Genomic DNA, 22401 nt, shown 5'->3' with positions numbered 1-22401 from the left:
GCAGTAACTGGTCTGGACTGAGCCTGGGGCACCATCCAGCAGGGCCCTGTGTGTGCCTCTGCAGAGCCACCTTGGGAAGAGTTGGCCAGTAAGACTTAATTGCTTCCTCTAGACAGCACTACCTTGAACACAGCCTGCAGAGTTCGGTGCCTGCCTTGGACAGCCCCTCTTCTATACGTTCATCATGACCCTGGTGCCTGTCCTGGGCAGTGCCACTCAGCCCCTTTCGGACCCTTTTCGGACAGCCTCCAGTGCCCAGTGCAGACAGAAACTCCAGGCAGGGCCTCTCTCAGACACAGCGAGAGGGGCTTCAGAGCCCACTGCGGACGGAGGCTGCCAGGGCAGCGCCCGGCCCGCCTGGCCCACGTCTGGCGGCGCGCGCTGGTGCTGCCAGGCAGGCCGGGCGTTTATCCCCAGAGCAGCCAGCAGGGAGCTCCCTTTCGGCTCGGCTGGCGCGGTCGCTGGGGGCGGCGCTGAGCTGCGCCGCGCTGCGCTCTGCTCCAGCCCCGACCGGGCCGAGGCTGCTGGATGCCGCGTCTCCGCTTCTGCTGCCTGCCGGGCGGGCTCCGGTGGCCGGTGAGTGCGGGTCGGCGGCGGCTGCCGCTCGGTGGCGGGCCCGGCCCGGTGGGGCGGCGGGGCGGGCTCCGGCCGGGCGGGCGGTCGGGCGGGCGGCGGGGCCCGCCGGCTCCTCCTCCTCCCCTGTCCCCTGGAAGCAGCGGCCCGGACTCCCGGCTCCCGTCCCTGGCGGCGCCGTGGAGCTCGACGCCCGGGGGTGGGGGCCGACCGGGAGCGGCGGGGAAGGGGGACCACCGGCCCTTCCAGCCAACCTGGGGGGCGCAGGGAGGCAGGACAGGGTGGCCTTCAGTGTGGGGGGATTTGGCGCTTGGAGGCGCCCAGGTGGCCCGGAGCTGCGGGGTGCGGGCTGCAGCCTCGGGGGTGGGGGGACTTCTCCTGCCCCGGCCCAGGCCCCCCGATGGAGCGAGCGAGCGAGCGGGGCGCTGAGGAAGGCAGCGGGGAAGGGGAGCACCTCTACCCAGCCTTTTATCCCTCCCAGCGGCCTTCACTCTTTCACTGCCGGGCCGACTGCGGGCTCCTCTCAAAGGAGCAGCTGCTAGACAGCTGGCAAAACAATAGAGACCCCGCTTCCCTGGGCCCCCTCCTCTTGGGACAGAAGATGAGGGGATGAATGGTGGCAGGCTTTGGGGATTAGGGAGTGCAGGCTGTACCCTGCGACTGAATGCTCACCTCACCTTTCCCTGCAGAGGGGTGGGGTGCGTGTGGGAAGGTCGGACAAGCTGCCCCAGGCCTCTGGAGAGACCGCCCCAACGCCCCGCCCTGCTAACCTGTCATGCCAGTTGTTTCGCCAATGGGAAGGGGAGGTGGTAGGGGTGGCTGCCCCCTCACCTTGCCCCTTGTTAGTGGGGGTGCTCTCCTTGGTCCCAAGCCTGGCCAGGAGTGTGGGTCATGTTCCTGGGTGCGATAAGGCCCGCAGGGACAGGCCAGGCATTGGGGCTTTGTTGTGGGGGTGGAGATGGGGGAGTTGCCCTACTGCAAGGCACATGTGTCTTACTGATTAGTTGGAAAGGTTGCGGCCAGAATGAGCCAGAGGTGGGGGGTGGGGGAGATGGGGAGGAAGACAGCCAGTTTGTTTTTGAGCCCGTATTCGTTTTGCCTGGCCACTTGACCAATGGGGCACGTGTTTGGCGCTGGCCGCATAGTGTGGGTTTGTGTGGGGAGGGCTCGGGGAATGCTTCCTGAGAGGGACTGTCCTGGTTAGGGCCTTCATGCCCTCAGATGGCCACCCAGAATTAAAGAATTGGGTTCCCTCCCCGCTTCACCCTGCCAATGACTTGGGCTAGTTAGTGTGGGTTCGTCTTGTCTTTTGGAGCCCCTGGCGTGTCTGTGGCCGAGAAGACCTCATCAGTGCCCCTGTGGCGAGTGAGCTCTGGGAATTGTGTATGCACTGGGGCGCGCTGGAAGGGAGGGGAGGCCACCTGGATGATTAAGAGCGAGATCAGGCCGGGCGCGGTGGCTCACACCTGTAATCTCAGCACTTTGGGAGGCCGAGGCGGGCGGATCACCTGAGGTCAGGAGTTCGAGACCAACCTCAACATGGATAAACCCCGTCTCTACTAAAAATACAAAATTAGCCGGGCGTGGTGGCATATGCCTGTAATCCTAGCTACTTGGGAGGCTGAGGCAGGAGAATTGCTTGAGCCTGGGAGGCAGAGGTTGTGGTGAGCTGAGATCGCGCCATTGCGCTCCAGCCCGGGCAACAAGAGTGAAACTCTGTCTCAAAAAAAAAAAAAAAAAAAGCAAGATCATCTGAGGAGGACGGTGAGTACAGAGCCCATTGAATCAAGCTGCCTTTCCCTTGTGCTTTGGAGCCCTTTTCTTGAGCAGATTGGTGCCCTGTTGTCGTAGCAACAGGCCTGGCCTAATGTTCCCCACCCTTTTTAGTTCAGGGGCTACTTTCTATTTGGGGATATTGAAAGTTGCTCTCCTGAGGTCTCTGGCTTCCTGACAAGCCTCACTGGCTCTTTGTCCATGGCTTCCCACCTCCTCAGCTTCCCCTCTGTTTTTTTGTGATGAAGGCTTTCCAGGAAACATCCTCCTGGTTTCTGGATTTGACAGACGGGTTATATATAGCCTCGGGTGGAGGTGTGCTTGTCCATTTTGGGTTGAGGACATCGGGGTTGTGGCCTCAATTCCAGGAAAACCATGGCTTTGGGGGCAGCTATTGTATTGAGGGGATTAGGGGAATGAGAAGGGTTGTAGGTGGGGGTGGAGGGTGGGCATGGGAGGGGCCACAGGCTGGTGGTCACTTACTTTGGGAGCTTTGAACTTTGAACAGCTGATGACCTGGTGCCTGGTAGCTCTGAGTGTCTAGTTTGTTTACTCTCTCCTGGCCTGGCCCAGGTGCTAGAGTGTGTGCCTGAGGACTTCCTCCTGCGCCCCAGACTTTCCTCATGTGGGTTATGCCCTTCCTGACTCCCACCTGGTCTCTCAGCCTCACTCCTGGGCCGTCTGAGTAGCCAGCCAGTTCCCTGGAGGCCCCCTCACTGGCCCTGGTAGTGGCTGTTCATTGAGGAGTGCATGTGTCTTCAGAAACTAGGCCTGAAAACTCTGGGCCCCCCAGAGGCAGGTACCTAAAGGTGGACTGGGTGGGGCAGAACTGGGGCTCCTGTGAAAGGGAGAATCCACCCTGCTGAGGTGGAGCTGAGAGTTGTTGGAACTCAGGAAGCCTTCATCCGGACTTGGTGTGTCACAGGTCTCCAGGGCAGCAGGGTTGTTCTTACTCCTTGAAAGTAGAGACCTCCCCAGCCAGATCCTCTCACCTGGAGTGGACGCCACAGGCAAGAACCAGAGCATCCATGTGAGCTGGGTTTTGTTGGTGGCCCGGGGTCCCAGGCCTGAGTATGGTGGGAAAACCGAGGGGCTCTAGCTGGTTGTAGTTTAAAGGTTTGGGGCAGTAGGAGGGCCCAGCCCACTGTCTGCTGTAATTGACAGGTTCCCACAGGACTTGGGATTGGTAGGGGGCTTGATGGAGTTTAAGTTCTGCTTTAGGGTCAGACCCCTGGGTGCTTTAAGATCTGCACACCCCACCCCTATCACCTTTTTTCCCCCCTAGCATTTTCCAAGGTGGCTTGAATGAGAGGAGGTGGGGAGGTGCTGAGGTAGGAGCTGGATTGGGAGGGGTGTTGAGCAGACCTGGTGAGCCGCCACTCCTCACCTTCACTTCCCTGTCCTTCTCTTGAAGTAGGAATTGCATGCAGGGCTTGTAAAATGTCAATTTCCCTTGACATTTCAAACTTTAGAGTCAGGAAGCAGTTTTGGTTGTTGGACTGATGATTTTACAGGACCCAGGGCCCTTTCTCTCTGCCAAGTACTTTATCATCACTTACAAGTGATTATTGTGATTATTCTCTGATATTCAGAGAGGTTGGATGATGGGCTGAAGGTCACACAGCAAGTCGGAGGTAGAGCGGGATTACAACCTGCAGTGTGTGGTTGAGCAGAATACCTCCCCAGCAGAGGCTGAGGGCCAAGTCTGAGCTCTCAGGCTCTTGAAGATACTGTAGCTGAAATAATGAAGGCCTAGAGAGGGGAGGGGACTTGCTCAAGGTCACACGGAAGGGCTATTAGCTGAGCTGAGCGACCGACGGTGCACCTGGAAGAGCAGCAGGGGACTTGGCGGGGCCGCAGGAGCTCTCTCCCCCTTGCGTTCGTCCCTTGCCCGCCGGATTGCTGCGTTCCGGGGGAGATGGGATCGCAGCGGGAACCGCCGCGGGCGGTTGCGCCGGCCCAGCCACCGGGAAACGCCGAGGGCCGCCCGGCTCACCGCGCGGCGGCGGGAGGGCCGGCTGATGTCACGTGAGAAGCGTGCAGTCGGAGTGAGGGAGCACACCTGGAGCCAGATAAGCTCCGTGTGACCTGGCAGGGAGTCACCCGGCACTGAGGAGCTCAGCACAGCCAGCCGGGAGGAGGCTCACCCTGGAGCGCGCGGCCAGGCCAGGTGCTGGCGACCCCGCCGGCCGCCGCTACAACCCTCGGCGCCGGGCAGAGCCGGGATGGGGGCCCCGGGGCTGGAGGAAACGGCCACTCAGGGAGGTCAGAGGTCAAGGGAGAGAGGCCGGCTCTCCCGGGAAAGTATTTCCTTTGTATTTATTTATGAGTGTGGTGTGGGGGTAGGAGGACTGACCTAAGAATCTATCCGCCACAGCCAAGTCTGGGCACCCTTGTCTTGGGACTCTAACGTTATAGTTTCCATTTCCTGGGTTTTTTTTTTCTTTCTTTCTTTCTTTTGCTAGCTGCAGGGTGACCCATTTAAATGTGTCCCCACTTACAGCCACAAGACACCAGTGAGCTCTATTTTAACTAAGTCCCCTAAGCCACCGAAACTTTTTCAAGACATGAAGGCAATCCTTAAACTATTACCGTGTTTGCAGCTTTACTGTTAGTGGATTACCTACTAGTTTGTCCAGACATTTATTTTAGTCTGGAAAAAAGTTGAATCATTAGGTAGAAAGCTAAAGCGTTACTAAAGTGTTACCCTTCTTCTCCCCTACTCTCCAGAGATGACCACTGATCGATTTTTTGATAGAATTTTTCCAGACTTGCTGCTTTTTTTGAGGAGTCTTGCTCTGTTGCCGGGGCTGGAGTGCAGTGGCCTGATCTCGGCTCACTGCAAACTCCGCCTCCCGGGTTCAGGCGATTCTCTGCCTCAGCCTCCCGAGTAGCTGGGATTACAGGCACCCACCACCACGCCCGGCTACTTTTTTGTATTTTTAGTAGAGACGGGGTTTCACCATCTTGGCCAGGCTGGTCTTGAACTCCTGACCTCATCATCCACCTGCCTCCTCCTCCCAAAGTGCTGGGATTACAGGCATGAGCCACCGCGCCTGGCCAGACTGCTTTTTAAAAGCTTATTATAATTTTAAAAAAAAAAAAAAAAAAAAAAAGCTTATTTTATATATTTTAGGCATTATGTATGTTTATAGTTTAATATATGTTATATAAAATATCATCTTATATAACTATTTTTTTTTTTTTTTTTTTTTTTAGACGGAGTCTCGATTTTTTACCCTGGCTGGGGTGGGGTGGCCAGATCTCAGCTCACTGCAAGCTCCGCCTCCCGGGTTTATGCCATTCTCCTGCCTCAGCCTCTGGAGTAGCTGGGACTACAGGCGCCCGCCACCTCGCCCGGCTAGTTTTTTCTATTTTTTAGTAGAGACGGGGTTTCACCGTGCTAGCCAGGATGGTCTCGATCTCCTGACCTCGTGATCCGCCCGTCTCGGCCTCCCAAAGTGCTGGGATTACAGGCTTGAGCCACCGCGCCCGGCCATATAACTATTTTAAAATTTCCTTTAGGAGGCCAGACGCAGTGGCTCACACCTGTAATCCCAGGACTTTGGGAGGCCGAGATAGGCAATTCGCTTGAGCCCAGGAATTTGAGACCAGGCTGGGCAACATGGAGAGACCCTGTCTCTACAAAAAATACAAAAATTAGCTGGGTGTGGTGGCGCATGCCTGTAGTCTCGGCTACTCAGGAGGCTGAAGTGGGAAGGATGGCTTGAGCCCCAGGAGGTTAAGGCTGCAGTGAACTGAGATTGCACGACCACACTCTAGCCTGGAGGACACAGTGAGACCCTGTCTCAAAAAAAAAAAAAGAGATGAAAGAAAGGTAGAAGAAAAATGATAGATAATCCGACTCCCTAAAGCTCCTAGGTGTAAGCAAATACACATTTACCAGATGAATGTTCTTATAAAAAATTAAAATATAGCCTGGACGTGGTGGCCCATGCCTATAATCCCAGCACTTTGGAGGCCAAGGTGTGTGGACTGCTTGAAGCCAGGAGTTCAAGATCAGCCTGACCAACATGGTGAGACCCCATCTCTATTATTTAAAAAAAGAAAAAAAAATTAAAATACGGATGAAACACAAGTCTATTTGACCCTTCTAAAATTCCAGTCTCCTCCCCAGAGCATATGTTTTTCCTACACATATGCAAATATTGTGCAAATGTACATGTAATATAGGTTTTTAAATTTTAGCAACATTATAAACTATCCTGCAACCTGTTTTTTCACTTAACAATATAGTATAGAATATTTCCAGGTCAGTGTATACAAATCTACTTCATTCTTTTTACTTTTAATTATATAACTGCTCAGTTGTATAATTTAGCTTTTTTTTTTTTGAGATGGAGTCTCGCCCTCTCATGCAGGCTGGAGTGCAATGGCACGATCTTGGCTCACTGCAACCTCCACCTCCTGGATTCAAATGATTCTTCTGCCTCAGCCTCCTGAGTAGCTGGGATTACAGGTGTGCCACTACACTGGCAAATTTTTGTGTTTTTAGTAAAGATGGGGTTTCACCATGTTGGCCAGGCTGGTCTCGAACTCCTGACCTCAAGTGATCCACCTGCCTCAGCCTCCCAAAATGTTGGGATTATAGGTGTGAGCCACCATGCCCAGCCTTTTTTTTTTTTTTTTTTTTTTTGAGACATAATCTCCCTCTACCCAGGCTGGAGCACAGTAGCATGAATCTTGGCTCATGCAGCCTTGACCTCCTAGGCTCAAGTGATATTCTCCCACGTCAACCTCCCAAGTAGCTGGTATTACAGGTGTGCACCACTGCCTAGCTACTTTTTAAAAAAAAATGTGTGGAGTCAGAGTCCCACTGTGTTGTCCAGGCTGGTCTCAAACTCCTGGGCTCAAGCAGTCCTCCTGCCTTGGCCTCCCAAAGTGCTGGAATTAGAGGCCTGAGCCACTGCACCTGGCCAGTTTTACTATTCTCTAGTAAGGACTTTTATATTTATAGACTTGCTATTATAAACAATGCTGCAAGGATTAGCCGTGTGTATTATGTGAATGTACCTATAGATGTCTTATAATGGAATTGCCCAAAGAATATGTACATAAATATTTTCATATGCCAGGTGCAGTGGTGGTGCCTGTAATCCTAGCTACTCAGGAGGCTGAGGCAGGAGGATTGCTTGGGGCCAGGAGTTTGAGACCAGCCTGGACAGAATAGCAAGACCCTGTGTCTAAAACAATTTTTAAAAAGTTAGCCAGTAATGGTGGCACACACCTGTAGTCCCAGCTACTGAGGAGGCTGAGACAGGGGGATCACTTGAGCCCAGGAGTTCAAGGCTGCAGTGATCTACGATTGAGCCACCAAACTCCAGCCTGGGTGACAAAGCAAGACCTTGTCTCTTAAAAAAAAATTTTTTTTTCATAGATACCACTAACTTGACCTCTGAAAATATATTAGTTGGTGCAAAAGTAATTGAGGTTTTTGCCATTAAAAGTTAACGGCAAAAACCACAATTACTTTTGCACCAACCTACAGTTTGTGTTTCCACCAAGACTTATGAGACTCCCTGCATCCCATGCCCTAATTGATTGATGTTATCAACCTTCATAGTTTTTATTAAACTGCTAATTGAAAATAGTATACCTCAATTTCACATGTCTGTGAATATTGTGGAGGCTGAATACCTGTTCATGTTTGTTGGCCATTTGTATTTCTGTCCCTACAAATTGTTTGTCCATAGTATCCTTGGCACTAGCTACGTGGGCCCTCTGGACTCAAGTCAGTGTGATCCAGCTTGGCCTTGTGCTTATCAAGTTACCTTCACTTCTTTGGACTTTACTTTCCGTGTACAAAGGTTTTGACTTATTTTAGTCATACTTGTGCTGATGGTCATTTGTGCACTCTGTTATCCTCTCTGCTGTCCCATTTAGATGGCAAAAAATGTGCCCTGCTACTATTAGGTACCTCTCTGAGGGTAATTAAATGTGTTTCATTTAATTCCGCCACCTTTAGGTGGTAGGTACCATTATTATCTGCATTTTACAGATGAGGAAATGGAGGCATGGAGGCCTTAAGTGACTTGCCTGAGATTGCATAGCTATTTACTCAGATTTTTTTTCATTTGTATTTAATTTTTTTTTTTAGACGGAGTCTTGTTCTATCGCCCAGGCTGGAGTGCAGTGGCGTGATCTCAGCTCACTGCAACCTCTGCCTCCCAGGTTCCAGCGATTCTCCTGCCTCAGCTTCCTGAGTAGCTGGGATTACAGGTGCATGCCACCATGCCCAGCTACTTTTAGTAGAGATGAGGTTTCACCATGTTGACCAGGCTGCTTTCGAACACCTGATCTCAGGTGATCTGCCCTCCTCGGCCTCCCAAAGTGCTAGGATTACAGGCATGAGCCATCGCACCCGGCCCTATTTACTCAGATTTGTTCACAGGTTTGTTACTTGATATCCAAAGCCTGAGATCTGACACTGGGCTTATTTATCTTTATGTTGCTTGCCTTTAGGAAGTGACTGATAGATACATATTTTTTCCCAAAATTTTATCACAATGACCTGCAAACATTCAGAAAAGTTAAAGAATTTTGCAAGTAATACTCTTCATCTCCTAGATTCTACAATTAACATTTTCCTATCCTTGCTTTTACATATCTTTATCCCTTGGTCCATCCATCAGGGTATTTTTTTTTTTTTTTTTAGACAGGGTCTCACTCTGTTACCCAGGCTGGAATGCAATGGCATGATTGTGGCTCACTGTAGCCTCGACCTCCCAGGCTCAGGTGATCTTCCCACCTTAGCCTCCCAAGTAGTTCCCACAGGCGGGCACCACCATATCCAGATACTTTTTTGTATTTTGAGTAGAGATAGGGCTTTGCCATGTTGCCCAGGCTTGTCTCCAACTCCTGAGCTCAAGCGATCTGCCCATCTCGGCCTCCCAAAGTGTTGGGATTATAGGTGTGAGCCACCTTGCCCAACCTCATCAAGCTGTCTTAAAATTTTATGCATTTCAAAGTAAAATGTAGACATCAGTATATTTCGCCCCAAATACTTTAACATATATATCATTCACTAGAGTTCAATATTTATTTATAGTTCTTTTGAGTGAATATTTACAAACAATGAATGCACAAATCTTTTTTTTTTTCTTTTTTTTTTTTTTTGAGACGGAGTCTCGCTCTGTCTCCCAGATTAGAGTGCAGTGGCGCGATCTTGGCTTACTGCAACCTACGCCTCCTAGGTTCAAGCGATTCTCCTGCCTCAGCCGTCCTAGTAGCTGGGACTACAGGCGCGTGCCACCATGCCGGGCTAATTTTTTGTACTTTTAGTAGAGACGGGTTTCAGGATGGTCTCGATCTCCTGACCTCGTGATCCACCCGCCTTGGCCTCCCAAAGTGCTGGGATTACAGATGTGAGCCACCGTGCCTGGCTGAATGCACAAATCTTATGTGCACCATTTGATGACTTGACAAATGCATATACTTATCAACCCAAACCGCTATCAATATATAGGACACGAACATCACCCCAAAAAGTTCCCTCATGTAATCCCACTCCTACCCCCACCATAGGTTAGTTTTGCCTGCACTAGAACTTCATATAAAGAGCATCACACCAATATGTACTTTGTCAAAGACTTCTTTCCCTCTCACTTGAAATCATGATTTTGAAGTTAATCCCTATTGTGTGTATCTTTAGTTGTTTCCTTTTTCTTGCTGAGTAGTATTCCATTGTATGAATATGAACATTGTTTATGCACTCTCTAATGGACAGATAGATGTATATTTGAGTTGAATGGTCATTGCCTTTAGGATGCTTACTCTTTTAAAGTGATAGAGCAGATAAGTTGACAGATTGTACTTTCCTTTTGTTTTTGGGGATAGTAAGATCAAGATAATTCGGGTCCATACCCTAACTTACATAGATGCCTTCCTTTTCTTAAAATTAAGAAAAACTTCTTAGAGTATGGTGAGGAGAGAAACGCAGAAAAGGAGGTCAGGAAAATTGTAAGGTTACCTTCACTGGAGTGGAGGGAGAGGGTAGGAGAGGAAGGGGAGGCAGATAGAAACTGCAGCCTCGGATAGGGAGTAGGAAGGTGGTGGTATCAGAGCTGTTGGAGACTTTGGACCTGAGGCCAGGAGGTGCCAGAAAGTGCAAGGTCTACAAGAAGGCGATAGAGCAGCAGTTGCATTGTAGATCTGATCCTGGACGGGAGGCTGCAGGCAGCCAGGCAGGTCTAGAGTCAGGAGAGAATGTCCACAGCCAGGCCTGACGATTATGGGGATGGTGGTGGGGAAGAGGTGCCTTGTGAGCTGTGTAGACGGTGGTGGCAGGACAGAGGTAGTGAGGGCAGGGCTGACATAGCCGCAATTCTCTGAAGGCCCCAGGGTTGGAATGAGAAGGGTGCCTTTGGCAGAAGGTTAATAACTTAACCTGTGTCCACAGGAGACTTAGATATTTAGAATTTTAGAGCCAGAAGAGATCTAGATCATACTGTAGTTCAACCTTGAGCAGAGTGACAGGCTCAAGGTTCTCCAGTGATTTTTTGGCAGATCCAGGCCTAGATACCAAATCTCCTAAAACTTCTGGCCAGCGCGCCATTCCTTGTGCTGCTGCTGTGACCATCTGCTGTCCTGACTGCCACAATGACAGTGAGGAACAAGCTTTTGCTGAGACTTTTTCAGGGACCTTTCCAGCCCAAAGATCCTAGAATTCTGGGAGCTCCTTTCCACTCATGCTACTCAGCGATCTAGTCCCTAGCAAAGAGCCAGGATTGGGTAAGCATTATAGACCGAGAATTGGGTGTCTTGGTGGGACAGCATTATAGTCAGTTGGGTTCTCTGTGGTTGGACTGAGGCCAAGATACTCTTGTTGTCCCATCCAAGTCCCCAAGGTGGATTTTTTTCTTCATTTCTCCCACAAGTGCCCCTGGAGTTATCTTCTAAACCATCCCTTTAAGATGATCCAAGCAGTGGTGGGTGAGATATAAGGTGGGCGGTAACAGCTGAAGATCCCACATCTTGGTTTATGGTAGGTCTGTGCCACACCCCATCAACATTCAGGAGGAGAGAGACTCCCCTTGCCACAGTAGAGCCCTGAAGAGAGAATGCTGGCTGTCAGGTACCCCTCCACCCCAAATCAGTTCAGACTACCTGGCCAAGGCCCCTGGCTGTGTGCCTTTTCGGCCCTAGATTTCCTGTTTTCTAACTCCCAGCTACTGTGCATGTAGCATTTAGAACCAACAAGTTCAAGGCTGGGCGTGGTGGCTCATGCCTGTAATCACAGCACTTTGGGGGCCGAGGCAGGCAGATCACAAGGTCAGGAGATTGAGACCATCCTGGCTAACACGGTGAAAACCTGTCTCCACTAAAAATACAGAAAATTAGCCGGGCGTGGTGGCAGGCACCTGTAGTCCCAGCTACTTGGGAGGCTAAGGCAGGAGAATGGCGTGAACCTGGTAGGCGGAGGTTGCAGTGAGCTGAGATGGCGCCACCTCTGCCTCCTGGGTTAAGTGATTCTCATGCCTCAGCCACCTGAATAGCTGGGATTACAGGCGTGCACCATCACGCCTGGCTCATTTTTGTGTTTTTAGTAGACACGAGGTTTTACTTTGTTGGCCAGGCTAGTCTCTAACTCTTAACCTCAGGTGATCCACCCGCCTTGGCCTCCCAAAGTGCTGGGATTATAGGCTTGAGCCACCGCGCCCGGCCGAATTATATTTCTTATGGACAGCACTGCTCTAGAAAGGAGATGAGATGGTATGCCAGGAGCAGCACAAGTCAGGATGCTGGGCAGGGGGAAGCAATTAGCCATTGCACTAGGGCCTTTGGGAATTTCTGACCTTGATACCTTCCTGAGCATTGTACCAGGGTTGAAGGGTGGTCCCTCTCAGTAGACTGGAGATCCTGGAGGGCCCTGCTTGGTTGTGGGGGTGGGGCACACAGAGAGGAAAGGCCTGTCCAGGGCCTGGCAAGAGGCCATTACTAGAAGGGATGAGATTATAGATCTCATGTCTGAAACTCAGAGGGGTAGACTTTCAGAGAGAGAACAAAATGTCATTTAATTTCCAATTAGGTGACATGGCCTATTTCTTCTTCTTGTTCCCTGCTGGTTAGAACAAGAAAGAGTCTCTCAACTCTTTCCCACCAGGTTTTTATCAGTCCTGTCCTGTTAGATGTGCAGGGGGTTGAGTAGGTTGGTGGGTAGGTTGCACACACCCTGGGACTGGGATTTTCTTTCAGGCTACCACAGCTTTCTTCCTAGGGCTATATTTAGGTGTTGGTCTGGGGAAAAGGATGTGAATTTTTTAGGATCCTGTTTATCCAGTGGACCCTACCCCACCCCCACCTCGCAGCTGTCTATCCTCTGTTTGGTCTGGAACTTCCCTTCCTTCTCTTGCTGCTTTACTTTGGTCACCCAGGCCCTAGAAAGAACACAGTATTTGCCACTGAATCCCAACATCACCATTTATTAACTGTATGACAACTAACATATACTTAATTTTCTGTGTCCCATTTTCCTCCTTTGTACAGTGGAAATAATGATATCTACCTTGCAGGAATGCTGTGAGGTTCAGAGGAGATAGTGCATGTAAAGTACCTGGTATTAGGCCTAGGCAGTGGTGGTCATTAAATAAATGTTGATTCCTTTGAGGTCTTCTGTTAGGTGGTGGCTAAGGGTGCTACTCTAGGGATAACAGGCTCAGGAAAGAGCCCAAAGAATGGGATGTCTGTTGCTTAAACGAATATTGTCTGTGGGAGGTGATGTTGCATTAAGTCCCTTTTCTTTTTCCTTTGAGTTTGAATCTTGTGTTTTTTGAGACAGGGTCTCACTGTGTTGCCCAGGCTGGAGTAGTGTGATCATAGTTAACTGCAACCTCAACCTCCTGGGCTCAAGCAATCCTCAGATTCCCAAGTAGCTAGGACTGTGGGCATGCACCACCACGCCTGGCTAATTTTTAAAATATTTTTGTAGAAATAGGATCTCACTATGTTGTCCAGGCTGGTCTTAAACTTCTGGGCTCAATTGATCCTCTTGCTTCAGCCTCCCAAAGTGCTAGGATTACAGGCATGAGCCACCCTGCCCGGCCTGTGTTTGAATCTTAAGTCAGGTCCCAGGTTGGCTTGAAGTATTCTCTTACCAGGAAGTCAGATCTCCCACATACTACCTCCAGGTACACCTAAGCCTTGGTCTATCAAGGATTCAAGGAAATGACAGGCTTTGGAATCTGGGCTTTTACTGCCTTATCTAAACCTCAAGTTTCCTTATTTGTAAAATGGGGTAATAATAGTAACTACCTATAGAAAGGTTGTAAGGATTAAATCAATGGAGACAATAGTGGGTAAAGCAGAGTGCCTGGCACATAGCTAGCACCCACTGAGGAGTAGCTGTATCATTTGGTTATGTCTGGACTAGAGACACACGAGGCTCTGTTCGAATAACCTTTCTCTCTCTGTGTTTCTGTTTGCAGCAGCAAAGTGGGGCACCAAGGCCCTGTGCTAAGCACTCATAATCCTCTGGGGGTGCTACCCCATACAAACAGCACCCCCACCATGTTTAACCTAATGAAGAAAGACAAGGACAAAGATGGCGGGCGGAAGGAGAAGAAGGAGAAAAAGGAGAAAAAGGAGCGGATGTCAGCGGCAGAGCTTCGGAGCCTGGAGGAGATGAGCCTGCGACGCGGCTTCTTCAACCTGAACCGCTCCTCCAAGCGTGAATCCAAGACGCGCCTGGAAATCTCCAACCCCATCCCTATCAAGGTGGCCAGCGGCTCTGACCTACACCTAACTGACATTGACTCCGACAGTAACCGGGGCAGCATCATCCTGGACTCGGGCCATCTAAGCACAGCCAGCTCCAGCGATGACCTCAAGGGTGAGGAGGGCAGCTTCCGTGGCTCGGTGCTGCAGCGGGCAGCCAAGTTCGGCTCACTGGCCAAGCAGAACTCACAGATGATTGTCAAGCGCTTTTCCTTCTCCCAGCGTAGCCGGGATGAGAGCGCCTCAGAAACCTCGACGCCCTCAGAGCACTCTGCCGCCCCCTCACCACAGGTGGAGGTGAGGACTCTAGAGGGACAGCTGGTGCAGCATCCTGGCCCAGGCATCCCTCGACCAGGGCACCGATCCCGAGCCCCTGAGCTAGTGACTAAAAAGTTCCCAGTCGACCTGCGCCTGCCCCCCGTGGTGCCCCTGCCCCCACCTGCCCTCCGGGAGCTGGAGCTGCAACGACGGCCCACTGGAGACTTTGGCTTCTCCCTACGGCGCACAACCATGCTGGATCGGGGCCCTGAGGGCCAGGCCTATCGGCGGGTGGTCCACTTTGCTGAGCCTGGTGCAGGCACCAAGGACCTGGCCTTGGGGCTGGTGCCAGGAGATCGACTGGTGGAGATTAATGGGCACAATGTGGAGAACAAGTCCAGGGATGAAATTGTGGAGATGATCCGGCAGTCAGGGGACAGCGTACGGCTCAAGGTGCAGCCCATTCCAGAGCTCAGCGAACTCAGCAGGAGCTGGCTGCGGAGCGGCGAGGGACCTCGGAGGGAGCCATCCGATGTGAGTGCTTCCCTGGGCACCTGGGCTGAGCAGGGATGGGGAATGTGGGCACCTCCTGCTGTTGTGCTTGACTGGGTAATCAGGGTCCCCACGAGCTGCGATCAGAGCCCGGCAGTGTGTAAGTGGGGAAGCCGTGCTGCTCTCTGAGCTTGTGGGGAAGCATGAGCTCAGGAGAAGGTGCCCCATGCTCCTTATTCTCTGGGGGTGCCACCCCTACAAACATGACCCCCACCATGTTTAACCTAATGAAGAAAGACAAGGACATTAAAGGAGTCACACCTTTGTCTCTCAACCGTGTCTGGGAGCTGAGGACAAGTCCCCAAAGGTTCACTCCGGTAGAGTTCTGAGCAGTTTGGCCCGGCCTCATGGTTTTATGGTTCCCTCCAGTGTTCTGTGTCTGTTGGATTGACCTAACTGAATTCAGCATAATGCGTTTCTCAAGGGTGATGGGCTAGACCAAACTCTGCCTGAACCTTAGTTTCAGCTCTGGAGCCCTTGAGAGAGGTCTGCTGTTGGTTAGTAATTACTGTGAAAGTATTCAGCTTCTCCATTACAAGGATGGGTTAGGGGTTTGGGCACCATATTTCCTGAGCCCTAAATTGGGGTGTATAGGCTAACATGTGTCACTTCCAGATATAAGAGACAATCTGGACGGTAAAATACAATATCTCCATGTTATTTAGATCTTGGGGATAAAAAAGACAAATGATTTCAAATTAGGGCTGTCATGGAGCATCTGAGATGTACAGCTGGTATGATTATATTTTTGGGAAAGATGACCTCAGGCCAGAGCCTCCTCTTGCCCCTGAGTGAGCAAGAGAATACCAGGTAAGGCTGCAGAGAGAGCAGGGGCAGATCATGGAGGACCTTATAAGTCACAGTTGGAATTCAGATTTCATCCCGGTGAAATGGGATCATCGAAGGGTTCGAAGCAGGGGAGTAACTAGATCTGATTTATAAAGGTCACTTGGGCTCCAAGAGTCTTTATTACCTCTCCTGGAAGGAGAAAAAGCATGGACCTGGAAAAGCAAGAGGGATAAAACCTGCACAGATACTATGTCCTGACTGTCCCTGAGATCCCAGTTGCCCATGCAAAAAGAGCAGCAGGAGGCACAGGAGCAGAGAGGTTTGTATCAGATGGAGGAACAGATCTCCATGGGGCATCAAGCTCACTAATCCCAGGGGTCTTTTGATAGGGTGGCTACATAGCAGTTTGAATGTCCTGCCTGGAGATAGTATACGAAGGACAAGTTGACCTCTGGCCATCTTCCCCTCCCAGCTGTGGGTTTTAGGATCGTCCAGATCATGGTCCCTGCTGCCTGACCAGGACCTTTTGGTACTAAGTGACCAGCCAGATCTGGGAGGAAGTGCTAACAGGAGGAAACAGGCAGAGTCCCGGTCCCAGCTTTCTCCCAGGGAGGGGAAGCAGCTGCTAAGGATGGCTGCTCAACGCAGCAGCACCTTGGGCCTGAAGAGGGGCTGGCAGTGGCAAGATCAGACTGTCAGGAAGCACTGTAGTTGGGTTCCAGGCCTTCCTTTAACCCGGAGCTAGCTGGGTTTAGGCAGCTTTGCGAGTCAGGAAAGGGTAGTGAATGGGAGGAGGCCTGTGTGGAAGACCTGGATTCTTCATTCCAGAAGCACACATTGAGCACCTACTATGTTTTAACCACCAGGTTAGGTGGAACTCAGAGAACCACAAGGTAGAAGGGGAAGAACAAGGGAGGGGTCTTTATGTCAGAAGCAAAGACTGGGCTGGGTGCAGTGGCTCATGCCTGTAATGCCAGCACTTTGGGAGGCCGAGGCGGGTGGATCACCTGAGGTCGGGAGTTTGAGAGCAGCCTGACCAACCTGAAGAAACTTAGTCTCTACTAAAAATACAAAAATTAGCTGGGCATGGTGGCGCATGCCTGTAATCCCAGCTACTCGGGAGGCTGAGGTAGGAGAATCACTTGAACCTGGGAGGCGGAGGTTGTGGTAAACCGAGATCAAGCCATTGAACTCCAGCCTGGGCAATAAGAGCGAAACTCCATTTCCAAAAAAAAAAAAGAAGCAAAGACTGTAACATGTTGCCATGCCTGTCTGCGTTCTTCCAGGATAACACTGCTTTTAACAGATGGAATTTTCTTCTTAAAGAATGAATCCCCCAGGGGATTGTTGCCAGCTCCCTGCTGAACCACAGCAAGGCCTCTATGGGGCCCTGGGCCTGGCATCCCAGATGCTGCTTGGTTTTCTCTTTATAGCACAGGGATCATCCTGGCATCTCACATTTCCTAGCTTTCCCTTCCCAACTAGCTGCTGCTATCCCATCCTTGGGGAAGTAGACGGTTTCGCTTTGGAGGCCCTGGTGGATTCCAGGTTACAGCTGATATCCCTGAAATGCTGGCTCACTCTAGCTCCTATGGGGTAAGCCCAGCTGGTGCCCAGAGGACTTCTTCCCCAAGCCTCAGCCTGTGTCATCTGCCAGAGGACACAGTAGCAAACCCCATCCCCATGCATCTCCTAGAGCCATGTGGCAGGATAAGGAGACGCATAGGGCTGAAAGAAGCCCGTATCTTTTCTCATCCAGGTAGGTGGTGGGGACTCATGCCACAAGCAGAGAGGAGCAGGGTGAGCCCAGCATTTCCAGCTTCCTGGGACAGGCCTGGGAGTGGTGTGGGGTACTGCAGCCTCTTCTGTACCCTCAGCCTCTATCTCCTCCTCTTCCTTTTACTCCTGCCCCCAGTCTTGGCAGCAGTTCTAATCCCAGTTATGCGCCAAGAGAAGTCTTCCTGCCTCCTCCAGACTCCTGGGAGGGATACCCTGATGACTGTAGCCCCACAGGGACAGCTCTTGCTGGCCACCCTGCCATCAGGCCATCCATCAACTGTGTCTACACATTGCCTGTCCCCAGGGAGCTCTGAGGGAGCTGACTAGCCATCTGTTCTCTTCCTGCACACAGATGTGGCCAGGCCCCCGGCTCCTCTCCATGGCCTGTTTAGAAGGCCCCAGGGAGACACAGCCCCTTGAGTTTCCCTCTCACATGGTGTGTGCCCAGAATGCTGTGTTCACACCTTCATGTGTCCTGGTAGCTGCTAGATGAGGTTCTGCTGGGAGCAGGGGTGAGCCACAGTGGTAGGGTAGACTTGGGGCCTGGTAGAAATCAACCAGCAGGCCTGGGAGAACAGCGTTTTCTACTGCCATCTACCTTCCACCTACCCGTCCATTAGGGAAGCATTTGTTGAGCACTTACTGCATACTAGGTCCTGGGCTCCAGCGGTGTGCAGCACATAATCCCAGCCCCAAGGAGCTCATAGTTAGCAGGAAAGATGGTCCAGCAGCAGACCATGACAGTACTCTCTGAGAAACTCAACCACAGGGGCCAGTCCTGGTGCTAGGAGTGCAGCAGAGGGGCTTCAAGTCCAGTCTTGTGGATGGGTCAGCGCAAGCTGACATCTGGGTAGTAGATGAGTGAAGGGAAACGCTGTCACAAACACATGCCAAGGCCTAAAGTTATGGAGAGAGAATCACACATTTCAGGAATAAGGCTGGGAGACGGTGAGTGGGAAGGGAGTGTTAAGAGAAGCACTAGGAGGCATCCACGGGAACCAGGTCACGGAGGCCCCTGTGAACCGTGCTGGGGAATGTGAACTTTAACCAAAGGGCACTGAAGCAGTTTAATCAGGGAGCAATAGGAACAGGTTTTAGGAAATTGCTCTGGCTGCTTATGGAGCATGCTCTAGGGTGTAGCAAAGTTGGCTGTGGGGAGAGTGGTGAGGGAGTGATTGTGATCCTAGGAGAATGGATGGAGACCTGGACTCAGGTAGAGGCAGTGGGATGGAGGGCCATCTCAGACTTGAGCAACTGTCAGACTCTGGGGTCTTGGTGACCCACTGGTAGGGGACTGAGGGAGAGGAGGGGTCACGTGACCACCGGAGTACTGGGAAGATGCTACATTCTTTCCCCTTTGATTCCTTAGGGAAGGTTCTTGGGGGGCATCTGTATTTGGATCAGTTACTCTTAAGTTTGCTGAAGGCCAAGTGTTTCCTGAGTCTGGTGAGGTTAGGGGAGATGTTGGTAAAGTTGAGGATTTTAAAACCCCAGTTGGATCAAAATTCCCTCCTCTGCTTCCATAAGTCTGGATGGGAAAGTCAAGTCCCACTGAGAAGGGGCAGAGGCCAGGCTGGAGACTAGAGCCTGGGAGAGAAGGCCAGTCTGTCTGTATCCTCAGTGGGTCCATCCTAGGGGAGTCCCTTAGGACTAGGCATGTCCTCCTGCATCTGGAAGTATGGGACCTTTCTGCTGAGCTCAGAAAAGCCCACCCAGCTAAACCCTGGCCAACGTGGTTGTCCTGCCATGAAGAGCCAGAGGTGCTGGCCGGAAAGCAAGGCCTCCTGAGCTTTTTTTTTTTTTCCTTTTGAGACAGGGTCTTGCTCTGTCACCCAGGTTGGAGTGCAATGGGGCAGTCTTGGCTTATAGGCTCAAGCGATCCTCCCGCCTCAGCCTCCTGAGAAGCTGGGACCATAGGCACACACCACCATACCTGGCTAATTTTTTTTTTTTTTTTTGATAATGGAGTTTCACTCTTGTTGCCCAGGCTGGAATGCAATGGCGCTGTCTCGGCTCACTGCAACCTCCACCTTGCTGGTTCAAGCGATTCTCCTGCCTCAGCCTCCTGAGTAGCTGGGATTACAGGTGCCTGCCACCACGCCTAGCTAATTTTTATATTTTTAGTACAGATGGAGTTTCACCATATTGGTCAGGCTAGTCTCGAACTCCTGACCTCAGGTGATCCACCCGCCTTGGCCTCCCAAAGTGCTAGGATTACAGGCTTGAGCCACTCACTGCACCTGGCCCTCCCTGAGCTTTTGAGAATGTGGTGGGAAGGGAGAGGGGGTCTTTAAAGGAAGGCCTACCACTCCCTCCCAGCCAAGTCTAGTTGCTGTGGTAGGGGTACTTCTCCTGGTGAACTGAGAGGCTGCTAGTTGGAGGTTTTAGTGTGTGGGGTGGAGTTTCTAGTCAAAGGCTTTCAGGCTGTCGAGTTCCTCATGAGGTTGCCATGTTCATGTAAACCACCTCCACGCTCAGGTGGGTCTGGGAAAGGGCATGTTACAGTGGAAAGAGCATGGGCTTTGGAGCCAGAAAGACCTGGGTTCAGGTTTTACCAAAGTTATCACACCTTTCAGAGCCTCAGTGTTCACTTTTCCCTCAGTAAATATTTAATGAAGTTGACCTAAGGACTGGTCCTTAGCACTGTGCTGGCACTGGGGGATTAAATAAATAAAATACAATCTTTCCTTGAGGAAGCATAGACCTAAATAAAGAAATGCAAAGCTGCTATCGCAGAAGTCTGTGCAGGCATACAGTGGGGCAGGAGGAAGTTCTGCCTAGGGGAAAAGGGTGGCAATCAGGAGAGGCCTCCTGGTGGAAGTAACCCGTTGTCTCTATGAAATGGGCCTATTCTATCCTCCCAGAGGTTGAGAAGGTTAAGTTGGAGAAAGATGCATACCCAATGAATTCACTCCAATTACCTCTGAGAAGCAGAATAGAATTGCAGGCTGAAAGGAGATTTGCTTTTTATTCTGTGTATTTTGTGGGTCTTTATATAAGGTAAGCATGTTTATGTTAGGCAAGTTCACGTATGTGAGATGTTGGCAGGTGGCAAATGCTTAGAAACATTAGTACCCTTCCCTTCCCTGTGCTCGGTCTCTAAAGCCATCCAGGAAGGGTAATTTTGCAACTTCCTTAATTAATCCATCCTAGTGTTCACCCATCCTTGCTCCTGAGGTTTTCTGATGCTTTCGTCTGGACTTTTCCTGTAGCCCTAGCCTTATAGACAGCCAGCTAAAGGGAGAGATGAGCTTCTGGGTGCCTCCTATCCTTTTCTAGCTCATTAGAGGCCACCTTCTGGGGCCTGCAGGCTTGGCCATGGGTGGCCCTGCAGGAGACGAGCAAGTCAGGGTTGCCTGCATCTGGGAGGACAGGGGAGCGCTTTTGCTGCAGGGGAAACCTTAGACCCCTTTGTAGAAACTGTGTGAGCCTCATCAACCTTGTCCCTAGGGTACCTGGCTGCTGCCAGGAGTGGGGCCTGCAGGATTCCAAGGGAAGACTCAAAATGGTCATGCCTCTAGGTATGTCAGGCTGGGTTTGGAGCACTGGGCTTTCCTAGGGCCTTCTGGTGGTGGTGGAGCAGCTGTGTGCTGCCTGGCTCAGTGTTCTAGAATGCTTCTGTTCCTGATTTTACTGCAAGTGATCCTTGGAGTGTTTTTGCTTTGTTTTGTTTTGTTTTGCTTTGGGTTTTTGGTTTCTGTGTGTGTGTGTGTGTGTTTTTTTTTTAAAAAAAAAACAGGAAATTTTTACTTCAATTTGTGCCAAAGCTTCAGGCACCCCTGGCATCTGAGTCTCACCATGTGAGAACCCTGGCTTGGGGGCTCAGTGAGGATCCCTATCTAAGTCCTTTAGGTAATGAAGGGCCGGGGACAGGTGTCAAGGGCACGGGGAGTGGTGGGTGAAAGGTCTTCGGGATTGTCTATCCTGGATTAGTGGGGTGCATGGGACTGTCAGGGTGGGGCAGTGGACTTGATCATTTCCAAGGCTCCCTTCTCTGTCCTTGGAGGCACCATTCTGCCTTCTTCCTCATGAGATGCTGAATGAATTGCAGCCCTAGAGTGCCCTGGCCACCCAGCCCGTGGTGGTGGGCACAGTACCCAGGCCGCATTGACCTGAGTATGGGTACACGACATGGTCATGGGTGCTTCTGTGGGCACAGCTTGGAGCCTTGGTGCAGGAGCAGGATCTTAAAGGTAGCCTGCCCTTGCCCCTTCCTGTCCTGGTCCCTTCCTGCCTGCCCTGACACCCCAAGTCACCATGCCCTCTGCTCCCTTCTAATCTCTCTTATTTACATTGGAATAGTTCTGGAAAATACCAGATATGCAAACACCCTGACTAGGGGTGGGTGGGGAGTAGGGTGAAGGGGAGTGTGTGGCGGGTGGGAACACAAGTATTTTAAAAATGCTGCAAATCTCTACAGCGTTTCCCAGAAACCACAGGCACGCGCTGCCTGCCAGCAGGGCTCCCACCACCCCACTGCACTAAGCTGCTGTATTCACCTCACTGCAGTCTTGGGGGGACGGTGGGGACTGGTGACCCAGCTGAGGGGAGGGCTCCCCTGCTGCCTGGGCAGGCGGCCTGGCGCCTCCATTGTCAGTTCTGGGCAGCGGGTACGGTTGTGCCCCGGGCATCTGGCAGCACTGAGGCTGCCCACCATGCCAGACAGTCACCGCGAAAGAGCAGAGTGTTCAGGGCCCCCACCTCTGCTGTGCAGTTTGACGGGGGGCAGCCGACTGAAGAGTCCTGCGTGGTGTCTGGCAGCAGCTTCTGTTCTATTAAATACAGGGGACGGTGTTAGCAAAGCTTAGTTTTTCAGTTGTGGGCTCTAGTTTGGTTGGGAAAGTATTTTCTTTCTTTTTTTTTTTTTTTGAGATGGAGTCTCGCTCTGTCACCCAGGCTGGAGTGCAGTGGCGCGATCCCGACTCACTGCAAGCTCCGCCTCCA

At 51.5% G+C, this 22401-nt stretch overlaps 1 pseudogene across 1 annotated transcript; it reads left to right on the top strand.

Annotated features, from left to right (window-relative positions):
* Positions 1-184: 184 nt before the first annotated feature.
* Positions 185-16716, top strand: LOC116273278 (annotated as a pseudogene). Its single transcript, XR_004181675.1, has 2 exons — positions 185-576; positions 13791-16716. The product of XR_004181675.1 is annotated as an unconventional myosin-XVIIIa pseudogene (transcript).
* Positions 16717-22401: the final 5685 nt, after the last annotated feature.

Source organism: Papio anubis, unplaced genomic scaffold, assembly GCF_008728515.1.
Source record: "Papio anubis isolate 15944 unplaced genomic scaffold, Panubis1.0 scaffold507, whole genome shotgun sequence".
NCBI lineage: Eukaryota > Metazoa > Chordata > Mammalia > Primates > Cercopithecidae > Papio > Papio anubis.
The sequence above is the reverse complement of the archived record's forward strand: the minus strand, read 5'-3'. Positions and strand labels throughout refer to the sequence as shown.